This window comes from Peromyscus maniculatus, chromosome 7 (genome assembly GCF_049852395.1).
Source record: "Peromyscus maniculatus bairdii isolate BWxNUB_F1_BW_parent chromosome 7, HU_Pman_BW_mat_3.1, whole genome shotgun sequence".
In the NCBI taxonomy this organism is placed as follows: Eukaryota; Metazoa; Chordata; class Mammalia; order Rodentia; family Cricetidae; genus Peromyscus; species Peromyscus maniculatus.
In genome coordinates, this window is record NC_134858.1 from 15356604 (window position 1) to 15368483 (window position 11880).

The 11880-nt window shown below is 35.0% G+C and overlaps 1 pseudogene; it reads left to right on the forward strand.

The window, feature by feature from the left end:
* The first annotated feature begins 7100 nt into the window (after nucleotides 1–7100).
* On the forward strand, nucleotides 7101–8296 carry LOC102913030 (olfactory receptor 7G2-like; annotated as a pseudogene).
* The last annotated feature ends 3584 nt before the right edge of the window (nucleotides 8297–11880 follow it).

Below are 11880 nucleotides of genomic sequence, written 5' to 3' on the forward strand. Positions count from 1 at the left end.
AGGGACCCAGGGACTTGGTGAAAGTGGTATCAGGGGGTATTGTGAATGTAAGGCATGCCAATAAGGAACTGATAAAGGTGGCAGTATTTTATTCTTGGGAATCAAGTTAGACATTGGAATGCTGACGTTGAAAAGTGAGACTACAGTGTATATTTCTCTCTATCTAGGTTTCTTTCTCTATCTCTCTCTTAATTTCTATCTATAAAAATTAAGAAATACAGGAATATAGTGTCCGAAGAAATTTAGAGTAAGGTAGAATATAGAAATATTGGGTTAGGAATACAGTTTAAGGAAAAATTTAGAATAAGATAAGCAACAAGACAGAGGAACTATGTCCTTGATTTCCAACTATGGGGATATGAATGTAAAATCCTTGAAGAATCAGAAAAATCTATCAAAGATGAGAAAAATGAACAGAAAAAGATTCCTACGGAAGCTTTTTGTCTGTGAACTCCTTAAATTCTAAGTCCCAAGCAGTAGAGGAAAGAATTTTCCTTGAGGTGGAAGTGAGTGAAATAAAACTTTTCACTCCTCTGATGCTGCCACTGTATGAAAGCATCATACCATCAAAATTAGTTTCCATTTGGCCATGAAGCCAAGGAGAACAGAGGTCTTAGGAAATTCTTAGTAATCTCTCTCTTAAAAAAAAAACTAAAAGCTTTTCAGACCTTTTTTTTTCTCAGATTTTTTTCTATTTCTGTAAGGGCAAAAATTTAACTCACCTGGAAACAACATCTATCAATATGGGAGTGTCAGCTGTAATTGCTCTAAAAACAAACAAACAAAAAACCCCCCAAAACCTGTTGGAATGTGGCAAATCCTCTTTGATTGTCCTGTCTCTCCTTCCAGCTAGTACTAGAAAAAAATCAGCTGGAGTCCCCTGTGTCCAGAGCCTACACCCAAGATAGTGCAGGTAGAGACTGAGCAGCAGCTTCCTCCCCAAAGGATGAAGACACAACAGAGGTGGTACAGGACCCAGGGAGGGTCTGCTGGTGTGGAGGAAGAAGTGGAGGCTTTGAAATCTTCACAGCAATGAAGGAGGCAGAGTTTGAGTCCCCAAAAATCTCTCTGAAAAGACTTTTATTTTAAATACCTTCATTTTATTTCACTGACCTGGTAAGGCAGAGGAGCAAGCCCTGAGAAGTTTTTGTTTCAGGCACCAAAACATCTGTCTCAAGGCACACAGATAGACATGACCAGCTCTGGGAACAGTGGCAGGTGAAAAATATTATTAGAGAGGTACATCTGTTAAACAGTAACATGGCCATCCTAAAGCAAGCTTAGGGAGAACAAAAATCTCCTATTGCAAAAGCAAAAGCATGAAAACAAACTGTGTAAATGGAAATGGGAGTACAGCAGACTGGAAAGAAATCTTGGGAAATGTAGCTTGTAACAGCATGATGCGAAAGAGAAAGACAGTGTGGGAAATATAGTTTCTCTCCATTCCCCCTCTCCATTTGAGCCTCTGTTTCCAGTCTCCCTGGCCCCAGTCCAGCCATAAAATCTATTCTATTCCCCTTCTCAGAAAGATACATCTGTCCCACCTAGTCCTGTTTTCTATGCCTAGCCTCTTTGATCCTATAGGTTGTGGTTTGGTTATCATTTATTTAACACCTACTATCCACATATAAGTGAATACATACCATATATGTGTTTTGGGGTCTGCATAATCTCTCTCAGGATGATTTATTTCTATTTCCATTTATTTTCCTGCAAATTTCATGGTATCAGTTTTGTTTTGTTCTGCTTTAACAGCCAAATATTACTCCATTGTGTAAATGTGCCACATTTTCTTATCCATTTCTGTTGCTTGATATCTAGGTTGTTTCTAGTTTCTAACTATTATAAACAGAACAGCAAAGAACGTGGGTGAGCAAATGTCCTTGTGATAGGATGAAGAATATTTGGGTATATTTCTAAAAGTGTTCAAATGCATCTTGAGGAATATTGTTTCCCAACTTTCTGATGAAGGCTTGAAGCTACTTTCCAGAGTGGCTGTACAAGTTAGCACTCCCATCAGAAATAGAAAAGTGTGCCCTCATTGTGAAAGATGTTTCCCTGATTTATTTCTCATTATACTTGCCATTTGTATATATTAATTTCCATGAGTTAATTTTGTATCTAGCTACTTTGTTGAAAGGTTTATCAGCTCTAGATGTTTTCTGGTGGAATTTTTAGGGTCACTTATGTATACTGTCATATCACCCATAAATTAAAATACTTCGATTTTGTGTTTTTAAATCTTTATCCCTGTTATTTCCTTCAGCTGTCTAATTTCTCTAGCTAAGATCTTAGGTACTATATTGTATATGTATGGAGATAGTGGGCAACCTTGTCTTGTCACTTAATTAAGAGGAATTACTTTGAATTTCGCTGCATTTACATTGATGTTGGCTATTGGCTTGCTGTAAACTGGCTTTATTATGTCTATGTATTTTCCTTGTATCCCTAATTTCTCCAGGACATTTATCATGAAAGGGTGTTCAGTTTTTGTCAAAAGACTTCTCTTCATCTATGAGATAATCATGTTTTTTTCTTTCAACATAGTCAATATGTAACAAAATGCAATAATTGAGAGGTAACTGCACATGGCTTAGCAAAATCTGCACAGGATATTGCATACTGTAAACTGTGATTTCTAATATATTCTCTACATCCAAATTGGACTAATTGACTCTTTTACAACCCATTTCAAATTTCACTACAATCTTTGCTTCAAATATTTGCATATACATACATACTAAGCACATACATATAATACATAAAAATACGTATGAAAGATACTTGTAAATCAACAAACACTTTATAGCATTTGATTTTTAAAAACTTGGAGTAAAATCTTACAAGTACAGTAGATCAAATACATATGAGATTTTCAGTGCTTTAAGATAAAGTAGAGGTATTAGATAACAGAAAAAAAGGATATGAAAATTACAACAAACACATAGACATGTTCATAAATTGTGTGACACCAAAAAAGGGACAAAACTTCTAATTCTTTACAGAAATACAGAAGAAACCTAGTTCAATGGCATTCACCACATCTTCAGCAAATCATAGAAGAAAACTTTCCCGTAAAACAAAATGCATATACATACAGAAAAACAAAGCACACAGGATATAAAATAGAAATATCCAAAAAAAAATCTCCACATGCATTTCTTTTTCTTTTCTTTTTTTTTGTTTGTTTGTTTTTGTTTTTGTTTTCTTTTTGAGACAGGGTTTCTCAGTGTTGCTTTGGAGCCTGTCCTGCATCTCATTTTGTAGACCAGGCTGGACTCGAACTCACAAAGTTTCACCTGGCTCTGCCTCCCGAGTGCTGGGATTAAAGGCGTGCACCACCACCACCCAGCTTGCATTTCATAGTTAAAACTCCATATACATAGGACAACAAAAATAAGAGTATTGAAAAGAGGAAGCAGAAAACCAATAGTCACATATAAATAAAAACCTATCAGACAGAATGCTGAATTCTCAGTGGCCTATTTAAAAGCCCAAAGAACCTAAAGTGATGTATTTCAAGTTCTCAATGACCTAATTGCTAATCTAGAATACTGTACCCAGAACAAATATCAGGTATAGTGGAATAAAAAATTCTGTCCATGAAATAAACATGCTAAAATAATTTGCATCCTTAATACTTGCCTTACATAGAATATTGGATATGATATTTCAGAAGAAAGAAATATACATAACCAGGAGACTATAGCAAAACACATGAAATTGTTGCTACTGAAACTGAACACAAACAACAATAAAGGAAGAACAAACTAACTGTAATCAATATGCAATTTCACTACTAACTTTAAGAACTGATGGCCATATGCTTGCTGAATGAATTAAGAAACAAAGCCAACCAGGAATTGTGGTACTCTCTTTCAACTCTGAAACTTGGAAGCTACAAGAAGGACATGGAGCTGTAAACAAGCAGGTCATACATATATTGGGATAAGGCATAATGCAAAATATCTCTAAGAAATATCACATGATCTACAGTCAGTTCCTCATGGAATATTGTACGTGAACTTTCAAAACCCTGTGACAGACAAATGCAAGTCAGTTGTGTCTTTCTCTCCATGTATGGGACCAATCCACAATTCCAACCCATCATTAAGTAGGATCTGGCAAGAGAACTGTAAATTCCATTAAGCCTGGTCTCAGCAGCAATAAATTGTCAGTCTTAAAAAAAAAATTACTGAGACTCGTAATTGCAAAATACCACTCACTTTACTCTTTGAACACATTGATATGAGCCTCCAAGTCTGGTTGTCTCACACAGTTAAGATCAGTTACAACCACTTACTTAGTTTTAGCTAATGTATAGTATTTTAAAAATCAGGCATTTCTAAATAAACTTTGATTAGAAATATATTTTAGTCAGTTATTAGTTTTTATCACTGTCCTAAGAAATATATATATATAAAGTCTCATCATTTGCATAATATAAACAACTTGCTTATAAGTCACATAACTCTTTTGTCTTCATATGTACACCTTACATACTAAAATGTTTTATGTTTACATAGTTTTACTTACATAGTTTAACATTTTCTTTTACTTAATGATTTTCTTAATACCAAGAGACAAGATAATATGAAGAAATGTATTTTCCATTGTTGTGAGAATTTATTCATGAGGGGTAGGTGGTGTGGCTAAGTAATAATAGAAATGAATGACTTTCAAAAGGACTAAAATTGTAATGTTTCAAATCTTTACTGAAGTTCAGACATTTGATATTATAGAATCTATAACATTTCTCTCTTTCTCCGCCCCTCTGGAAATTATAGTTTAAAAGATACACTTTCATTGGAGGAAATATGCTAGGGAATATAAAGATTTCTATAGCTCAAAGAGCTCCAATGTACAAATGATACAACATTTCTGTGTTCTTTGGTGAAATGCTATTAATAAATTCCTTCCCCAGAAGCATATTTAATACATTCATTTTATCACTATGCAGAGACAAATTAGGATAATTGTGCTGAGTATATAATTTTATATTTAATCTATCATGCATAGTTATATTGTCCACTTCAACATAAAAGTATTTTTACTGCCATAGAAAATAATATTTAGTGTATCAGTAACAGTTTAGTAATGATTTTGAGAACAGTAATTTAAATTTTTAGAAAAGTAAGATGTGACATTGTATTCTAGGCCTGTGAAATGGAGAAAAACAGACATAATAATTACAGGAGAGCAGTGTAATCAAGCCCCAGGGGTCAGGAGGGCAGCCATCCTCATTTTACTTTACCCTCTGTGTTTAAGGAAATAAAGTTACATGACATACCTAGCCTAATGAAGACCTTTGGATATTATGTCCCTGGAGATGGAGAAACTAGAGGAGTTATCCTGTGACAGTCAATGAAACATCTCTGCCCTAGGTAGACACCAACACATATGCATCTTTCTTGAGATGAGTCTCCCTAGCAAAGAAGTAATGACTCAGTTCCTTTGCTTCACAAGAACACATCTTCTGTCTTCAATAACAAGGTACACTATTGAGTCCTGTTGCTCTTGAGACTAATCATATAATGTAAAATTCTTTAGTAAAGGTTGACAAAGTGAGTTTAAGTATGTTTCATTAACTAAATCATTTGTACTTAAACTCTTGTTAATCCCTGTATATTTATTACAAATTCTGTTAATAAAATACTGTTTTCAAGGATGTTTCCTTGTTATTATTCTACGTGACTATCATTGTCAAAGGTGATTTTTACATGCAGTCACATCTCTGATGTTTATAATTCTTTTGTTAGGGATAGTCCCATCTTACTCCTTTTCTAAAATTACTCCACTTTGTCACTTCTTTCTGATTAATGAATAATAGTTGTATGGCAGTCCATAGTAGTAAGAAAAAATGAAAAACTGAGTAAATGTTATGTGAGACTACCACATTCTGAGCACTGAGCTAAGGCATTTTCTCTTTGAGCATATTGAGCCCAGCAAAACGCACATTCTTTGCATACACTGCTACCTTCAAATTTAATTATTATAACTGTAGCTCATCATGAAATATTCTTACAAATGATTTCCCAAGATTTATTGAAATATAATTTAGTAAACTTGTATATACTTGAGTTACACAAGGAGACAAAACTGTATGATCCAGGTGCATGAATAAAGTTTAGTCAGAAAAGTCTAATAATAGAGAATAAATGTTTAGAGCTTAATTGTTCCACTCACTGCTCACTTCATATCAAGGAAAAATTCACTTTCCCAAATATTTCCATTGGATAAATAGGATAATTAAGTTGAATAATCCATCCACATTTTTGTTTGGTTGGTTTTGGTTTTTCAAGACAGGGTTTCTCTGTGTAGCTTTGCACCTTTCCTGGATATGGCTTTATAGACTAGACTGGCCTCGAACTCACAAAGATCCACCTGCCTCTGCCTCCCAAGTGCTGGGATTAAGGGCGTGTGCCACCACCGCCCAGCTCCATTCATAATTTGATGATACATTCTCATTTTACAAGAGGTCTCAACCATTCATGAAGAACTACAAACACAAAAGGAATGCTGGGAGTGGAAGTATAATCTTCTCCAGGAAAGAACACACCAATTGGTTTTCCAAAACTACATGGTTAGCCCTGAAAACATACATATGAGTAGCATTCTAGGTACTTATCTGATTATATTAGTAATACACATATATAACTATACATATATGTGTGCAGTTAATGAAAAAAGAGGTCATGTCTATGAAAAAGAGAAAGAAGAAGTATATCAGAAAGTTTGGAGGGGGAAGGTTTTATATATATATATATGATGTGACAATATTATACTCTCAAAAACAGGCAGGCTGAGGTTTGAAAGAATTTTATAAGAAAATTTACATAATGTTTGCTCATCTTTTTGTCCGTATAATCCCTGGAATGCTTCTGATTAAAAAGCCATACATTATACTATATTTATTTTTTACTGGATGTTTAGCAATATACAAAACCACATTGTTAAAAAAAATCAGTAATAGTTACAGTAAGATGAATGAGGGTTCTGTGCAGGGAAAATAACCAGAATGATCTATTTGAATGCTAACCAGCTGCTATAATAAGCATGTTTTTTAAATGAATTAGATTTACCTCAAAATCAATTGTATTTCAAAGCAGTCTGGAGGGCTTGCTAGAACATAGGCTATGGTCCTCATATTAGGAGTTTATTAAGAATAAATGTGATTCATCCAAATAACTTATATTCCCAACATCTTTCAACATGTTGACTGTTCCTACACTTTATTTCACTCTATTTCAAATAGATTGCCAAAGATATGGGAAGTAAAAACCAGACAGATGTTTCTCACTTCTTTCTTCTGGGACTAACAGATGATCCAAGAGTGGAGCCAGTCATCTTTTGCCTCTTCTTGTTCATGTACATGGTCACCATCTTGGGGAATCTGCTTATTATCCTGGCGGTGAGCTCTTACTCCTATTTGCAAACACCCATGTACTTCTTTATCTCCAATTTGTCCTTTAATGACATCTGCTTAACCACGACTGTAATCCCAAATGTTACTGAATACCCAAACACAGATCCAGAGCATTAGTTATGCAGGCTGCCTCACTCAGGTCTGCCTTGTCTTGTTTTTTGCTGGGTTTGAAAGTTGTATTCTTTCAGCAATGGCCTATGACCGTTATGTGGCCATTTGTTATCCACTGACTTACACAGTTATCATGAGTTCTCAATTATGTGGTCTAATAATTCTCTTTTCTGTCCTCATTAGCATTTTGAACATGGGACTGCTTGGTCTCATGGTATTGAGGCTATCCTTTTGTACAAACCTGGAAATTCCCTTATTCTTCTGTGAACTTTCTCAGATCATGAAGCTTGCCTGCTCTGACACCCTTGTTCATAATATTCTGATATATCTTGCAACGTTTATATTTGGTGGCATCCCAGTCTCCGGTATTATTTTCTCTTATGTCCAAATTGCCTCTTCTGTTTTGAAAATACCTTCAGTGAGAGGGAGATATAAAGCCTTTTCTACTTGTAGTTCTCACTTGTCAGTGACCTCTTTGTCCTATGGATCAGGGTTGTGGGTTTACATAAGCTCTGCAGTTAATATTTTACCCAATAAGACTTCAGTGGCTTGCATTATGTACACTGTAGTCCCACAAATGCTGAACCCATTCATCTTTAGCCTTAGAAACAAGGACATGAAAAGAACTATGAAAAAATTAATCAGTATAGTACCTTCTCTTTGATATGAATGATTTTTCTTAGACTTGTGTTTCATTAAGGAATATGTTCAAATGAGTGGCAAATAAATTCAAATAATGAAATAATGTACTGAGAACAGTTCAATTGAAAATCAGGTTTCTTCCAAAACCAAAGACTTTTTTTTAAGAATTTAAATTATATATTATATTGATGTGAATAATTGTCTAGTCTTAAGGACTCTGATGGCAAAATATTAACATTAGTGAATTCAGGAATTATGGTGCTTATATTTTGCTAATTTATGCTATTTTTGCTTTTTGAAGATTTATTTTATTTTAAATTATTTGTATGTGTTTTACGTTTATATGTGGGCATGTACATAGGAATATGTGTGCCAGTAGAGGGCCAAACAAAGGGCAGATTCTCTAGAGACACAATTACATGTAATTTTGAGTCAGCTGATACAGTTGCTGGAAAATGAATGCCAGTCTTCTATAAGAGCATAGAGTTCCTAACTATGATCTCTATCTCTTGTCTATATATATTTTGCCTTAATATTCTGTAGAGAAGCTAGTGACATTTTTCACTACCTTCTCTCTCTCAGAATATTTATAACCAAAACATAGTAAACACTAAATATCTGATCAACAAAGAATTTTCTAAAGCAGGCAGACAAAATTAAGAAAAATCTGGCTACATATATGTATATACATGCCTATTCTCAATTTGGAGAAATTTGAAACTAATTCAGAACTGACCAAGAATACAGTGCTATTGAGGATAAAAGACATCCCTGGAACATAAAAGACAATATCAAAATTAGTGTTTCTCAGGTATTGAAGAAAACATGTGAATTATAAGGACACTCCACATGTAGTATGATTCTGGTCATCCTCTTGAAGGCTTCACTTTGGAGTTTTCCCAAGTAGATTGATAGACAAGAAACCATTAATAGTGGTATGACATAAAGTAGGAAATATCAGATGTCCTCACTGTAAACACTGAAGAATGAGAGAGTCAGTCATCTGTTTCCCTTACTAAAGTGGTAATACCTAAAATCAGATAGTAGGGTGCTGAATATTTATCTGGATAAAGCTGTTGAGTTCTCTCATATGAAAACTGTCTTTAGTCCCTGTAGTACTGGTGTTTCAATATCCACAGCTTCTCATTATTTAGATACTTTAATTCCCATGTGATTATGGGACAACATAAATACTTAAAGAGCAACAATAATCACTGAACAAGTGTTAATTCTATTATTTCATTGTTATGAATTCAATAGTATTCCTCCCATTTTGACTCACATTTATTTCATTACCTTTCTTTTCCAATATTTGGCTTTCCCCTTGTTTTAAATATCCTTATCTTTTATATATTTAAAAATACTCTATTAACAACAGTGTAAGATAGATAATTTGAGTCAGTGAAAATTGTTTATGCACATAGTTGGATTTATTAATTGTAAAACAAGTGATAACTTAGTAGATACATGATAATCATGAAATTTTAAAGACTAACACTATGTCAGGTTAATGGTACATTATTACTGCCTAATCTATTTAATGGTTACTAACACAATCTGTGTGTGCATATGAAAAATCTTATTTTCATTGCTAGCAATTTTATTGATGTATAGTTCCCCAATATTTTTTTTTTGTTTTTATCAATGTGGTGAATGAAAGAAAATGCCCCCCCCATAAGCTCACAGGGAGTGGCACTATTAGGAGATGTGGCTTCGTTAGAGTGGGTGTAATATTGTTGGAGGAATTGTGTCTCATTCTCTTCCCACTGTCCTCAGATCCAGATGTAGAACTCTCAGCTCCTCTCTAGCACCATGTCTGCTTACATGCTGCCATGTTTCCCAGCATATTGGTAATGGACTAAACCTCTGAACTATAAGCCAAGCTCCAGCTAAATGTTTTCCTCTATAAGAGTTGTTGGGGTCATGGCATCTCTTCACAGCAAAAGAAACCCTAAGGCAATCTATATTGAATTATGTATTATCATATGTATACACATATTTCTATATAGATCTGAAAATTCATTAACATAGTGATAATATATTTCTCATAATATGTAATGACTTTCCTCTGTGAAAAAATAAAACTTTTCTTCTCTAATCTTCCAAACATCATAGGACTTCTCAGGTTCATCAATTCCTTTTTCTCAATAAAAATATTTTTATTTATTATTTGAAAATTCTCATCCTGTATATAATTTGTTTGATAACATCTATCTCCTACTACCTCCTTTCAGATCCTCTTAAGATGCTTGCAAGGTATTTTCTGCTCTATTATAAACAAAGTAATGTTAGCAAACACTCACAATAAAGGGAAAATATCAGAAGAGCAGCTCAAAAATTTATAAAGCAAGAAATATAATGCTACAAAATGTTATATTATGATTATGCCTTGCTGTTATAATTATGGATTCATGAAATATGTTACTTCATGTATAACTACTATGTAAATAATGATAGAAAATTAGGAGGAGAAATGGTAACAAGGGATGTATATTATCATATTATAAACATGTATGAAAATGTCAAAAATGAAAAAAAAAAAACAAAATAAGACTTCTGAGAAGTTTTGGTTAGCTTCTTTAGAGGCAAAGAGGAATGTTGACTTAAGGGTGTAGCTGGAGAGTTTTCTCTCCGTGTCCCGCCAAGCCCCGGCAGTCTGACAGCCCATTTATAAAATAAACACACAGACACCTATATTATTTAAACTGTTTGGCCTAATGGCTCAGGCTTCTTGTTAACTGTTCTTATATCTTAAATTAATCCATTTCTATAAATCTATACCCTGCCACGTGGCTCATGGCTTTCCGGCATCTTCACATGCTGCTTGTCATGGCAATGCTGGCAGTGTCTCCCTCTGCCTTCCTGTTCTCTCAATTCTCCTCTCTGTTAGTCCCACCTATACTTCCTGCCTGGCCACTGGCCAATCAGTGTTTTATTTATTGACCAATCAGAGCAACACATTTGACATACAGACCATCCCACAGCATAATGGTATATATTTGAAACTCATTTCACGAACTTTAGAAAGGCGAGCTAGCATTAAGAAATAAGAAATAAATATTTGTGAGCCAGATGTGGTAATGCATGCCCTTAACCCCAGTACTTGAGAGGCAGAGTCAATTAGAATTCTCTGAGTTCAAGGCCAACCTGGTCTAGAAAGGGAGTTCCAGGACATCCAGGTTGTCCCACAGAGAAATCCTGCATTGACAAAAACAAACAAGCAAAAACAAACAAACAAAGGAATGAATGAATATTTTACAGGATAATGGGAAAGAGAAATTCTTTTTTTTCTCATTTTTCTTTATTAAGAAATTTTCTGCTCACTACCACTCACAGGTCCCACATTCTCCCTCCTCCCACCCCCAGGCCTCTCTCCTAAGCCAACTCACATCCCCACATCCACCAAATTCAGGTCTCCCATGGGGAGTCAGCAGAGCCCGACACACTGAGCCTAGGCAGGTCCAAGCACCATCACACTGCACCAAGGCTGTCAAGGTGTCACACCACAGGCACTGGATTCCCAAAAGCCTGCCCATGCACCAGGGATGGATCCCAATCCCCCTGCCTGGGTGTCCCCCCAATCACTTTGAGCCAAAAACCCTCTTCCATATCCAGGGGGCCTAGTCCAGTCCCATGGGGGCTCCACAGGTACTAGTCTGCAGTTCATGGGCTTCCACTAGTGTGGTCAGTCATCTCTGCAC